Source organism: Pseudophryne corroboree, chromosome 2 (assembly GCF_028390025.1).
Source record: "Pseudophryne corroboree isolate aPseCor3 chromosome 2, aPseCor3.hap2, whole genome shotgun sequence".
Classification (NCBI taxonomy): Eukaryota; Metazoa; Chordata; class Amphibia; order Anura; family Myobatrachidae; genus Pseudophryne; species Pseudophryne corroboree.
The window spans coordinates 856,206,064-856,210,314 of NC_086445.1; positions in this window are offsets into that span (position 1 = coordinate 856,206,064).

Here is a 4,251-nt window from a genome sequence, read left to right on the forward strand (position 1 = left end):
GCGGAGCCCGAAAACCGGGTCTGATATTTCCTTCCTTGCCCATCGCAGCGCCCCCTGGTGGGCAGAATCCGGTACTACGATTTGTGGAAGTCTTGCCGATGAGTGGAGACTGGCACCTCTCGGGCCGGGACAGGCTTCCAGGAGCCTGGGGAAAATCGGAGCATGTGGCGCAAAAGTGTCGCGCGCGCCGCCCGACACGTGACTCTAGTAAGAACCACCTCTCCGGATGTGTAATAGGAAGCACGTGCCGGGGCCTGGGCCCTCGATTCCCAGAACCCTGTATTCACGGTGGGCGTGGTCAGACAGAAAGCGCGGGCTTGGTACGGTGTGTGCGCCACAAACTCCGGAAGTGCTGGGTCTGCTGGTCGCAGTGAGGCAATGTACGGAACCGACAGCAGTGACGAAGACTATCTCCCCGACTCGTCAGAGTTGAGCAGCTCGGATGATAGTGGAGGGGAGGAGACGTCTTTTCACGGCAGGAAGGTTCTGGAAGTGTCCGGGGCTTGCTCCGCGGAGGCCGAACCAAGTCTCCATCCGGCCCGCGCAGTGTCGGTCCAGGTACTTACCCGAAAAGCAGATGGTTCGATTGCATGTAACAAGAAAAATTTCTGCCTGTGGTGCGAGAGGCCATTCTCAAAAATTGCGAGACATGTTCAAGCTGTCCACCACAATGAGCATGAGGTTGCAAGGGCACTCAGCTTTCCGAAGCGCTCCAGGGAAAGGACAGTGCAGCTAGACCTGATTCGCACCCGGGGAAACTTTGCCCATAATGTCGGGGTTCTCCGCGAGGGCAGCGGAGTCCTCCTACCGTGCAAGCAGCCGGAAGAAGCAACGGCTCCCCAAGATTTCATGCACTGTGTAAAATGTAAAGGGCTATTCTCCAGGAAGCACCTGTGGCGCCATGTGAAGAGGTGCCCGCTCCGCAAAAGTGTCAGCCCCAAACCTGGAAGAACCAGGGTGCAGGGTCTCTTCACTTACGCCACACCGCTCCCGAAAGATGTTGGCACTGGCCTCTGGAAGTTGCTGAGCGAAATGAATTATGATGATGTGGTACCGGTAATCAAAGGGGACCGCTGGATTATGCAGTTCGGTCAGCACCTCTATAACCGTCTGGGGTCTGATGTCAGCAAGCATGATTACATCCGTCAGAAGCTCAGAGAGGTGGGGCGGCTTCTGCTGAAGGCGATGAAGGTCACACCGTTGCGGTGTATGGAAGATTTCATTTGCCCACAGAATTTCCTGCAAGTGGTGCATGCTGTGAGGAGCCTGGCCGGTTACGATGACCGCACCAATACATATAAAATACCCTCGTTGGCTCTGAAGGTGGGACACAGCTTGCAGAAGATTTCTGCTATGGTGGAGTGTCAGGCACTGATGGAGGGCAGTGCCCTGACAGAGGAGCGTGCCCGAAACTTTCGGAAAATTTATGAGGCGAGGTGGAGCGAGCTAATCTCCACTGCTGCCCTGAAGACACTTCGAGAGATAAAATGGAATGCACCGCTGCTTCTGCCCTTCACTGATGATGTTAAGCGCTTGAACCTGTACCTCCTTGACCGTCAGCAAGAGTACATCGATGAGTTGTCCGCCCACCCTTCCAAACAGCAGTGGTCCATGTTGGCCAAAGTTACCCTCACGCAGCTGATTCTCTTCAACCGCAGGAGAGAAGGTGAGGTTTCCAAGATGCTGCTCTCCTCCTTCGATTTACGGCACACAGCCGATTTGCAGGGTGATGTGGCCCAGGCCCTGTCAGAGCTGGAGAAGGCACTCTGTCGTCACTTCTCCCGTATTGAGATTCCTGGGAAAAGAGGCAGGAAAGTCCCTGTCCTGCTATCCCCAAGCATGCAGAAAGCGATGGAGCTCCTCATAGAGAAGCGGACAGAATGTGGTGTGACCCCACACAATATCTACATGTTTGCTAGGCCAACAGCCATGTCCCATTATAGGGGATCCGACTGCATACGTCTCTACGCCCGGGAGTGTGGGGCCAAGCACCCCGAAGCATTATCTTCCACCCGCCTACGGAAGCATGTGGCTACACTTTCCAGAGTCCTCAACCTGAGCGATACAGAGATGGATCAGCTTGCTGATTTCCTTGGACATGATATTCGGGTGCATCTGCATTATTACCGCCTCCCGGAGGGTACCCTTCAACTGGCCAAGTTGAGCAAGCTGTTTCTGGCTCTCGAGCAAGGGAGAATGGCTGAATTCCGGGGCCACAATCTGGAAGAGATCTCCATTGATCCAAACGGTAGGTATCACTTGACAGTGTGGCTCCAGGGACTGACTGTCTAAGTGGGCTGGTGTGATCGGTTTCCCTGTCCTTCTCTATCCACAGAGCCGATCCAGGTGGCGAGCGATGACTCTGGGGATGAGCCAGAGAGTCAGGATACTGAGGTTCCCATGGGGCACATGGGAAAAGAAGCCGGCAGCGTGGTGTCGGCGGTGGATGGAGGTGCAGCTAAAGGTGGGTGTGACTGTCCATTCCATTTGAGATGCGTCCATGACTGGTGGTGGCGTTGCGTGGTGACTGACCTTTCTTCTCCCGCACAGGTGACAGAAGGGGTACCAAGCGCAATCCGTGGACCCCAGCAGAAGTGAAAGCTGTTGAACGTCGCATGATTCGGTTCATTCGCTCATTCAAGGTGCCGGGCAAGAATGACTGTGATGCGTGCCTAAGGGCAGAACGACAAGCGCTGAAGGCTCGGAACTGGCTCTCGGTTAAGTTTTACATTAAGAACCGAATTACTGCTGAAATGAGAAAGAACCTTTCCTGAATAAAATGTATCTGCTGCTGAATACACGTTTCCTCTATCTCTAATTAAACCCGAAAATAAATCAGTTATGTGGGTGTCCTCATGAGGCAGGTATTCCTGAATAGGTCCCCATGAGGAAGGTTCCAGACATATGTCCCGATGAGGATAGAAAAACAAGTATGTGTGTGTGTGTGTGTGTGTGTGTGTGTGAGATATATGATTCATATGTGTGTGTATCATACTGTATATATGCATGTGTGTGAGATATATGTATCATGTATGTATATACAGTGTGTGTATATATCTTGTGTACAATGCTGTTCTCCTTACTGTACACTGTAGGGATCTCTGAGGCTCCCTGTGAGGCTGCTTCTAATTAGGGAGGCCAATCCCGAGCCATTTTTTCAATCCCGGGTATCGGATTGAAAAATGGTCAATCCCGGGATACCCGGGATTAGCTTTCAACTTGTGTGTCCATCTGGCTGCCCTGCCTCTCCCCACCCGCCCCACACATAAATCAGCTCACCAAACTGCTGGGGCGCGTGGGAGAGAAACTTCCGTCAGCGTTGACTGCAGGGTGATCCGGGTGGAGGTGGCGGGTGACGGCCGCGTTAACAGCGGCCTCAGTGGCAGGTGACGGTGCAGCGTGACCTCACAGTCTGAGGTTGTGCTGCGTCGGGGGAGCCGGATCGCTTAACGCTGCTCGGCATTAAAGGGCTGCCTGATCCCGCAATCCCCGGGATTGGAGCTTCCAATCCTAGGATTCTATCCCGGCCTATTTTTGGCCTAAATCCCAGGATCCTGACGATCCCGATTTCGGGATTGGCCACCCTACTTCTAATGTCTGTAATAATGTTCTTTGGGGGCACTAATTGTGTATAATAGACCTGTATTACTGTACCATCTATTACACACACGCATAGATGTAACAGCGCCACATTCACATGCTGACACCCATACGTATATTGACATACACACGCTGACACCTATACACACACTGACATACACACACTGACACCTATACACACACTGACACCTATTCACTAATATACACGCTAACACCTATACTGTATGTACACTGACATACACTCTGACATCTACAGATGTAGCCAGGCTCATCGTTGCCATGATGCATACACACGTGCATAAGCATCGCTGCAACAACTAGGTGTGTCTGGCTGCAATGCACATGCATCACAGGTGCGAATTGCACACCTGTGCACAATTGGGCACAGCCACAATGAGTGTGACTAACTCTGTATATGGACACAGACATACACACACTGGCACAATGACATACACATACCTACACCTATACATACACACGCTGACCCCTATACATACAACAACATACACGCGCTGACACCTATACTGTACATACACACGCTAACACCTTTACTGTACATACACTGACATACACACACTGACACCTATACATACACAGGCTGATATCTATACATACACGACCTACACGCACTGGCACCTGTACATACACTGA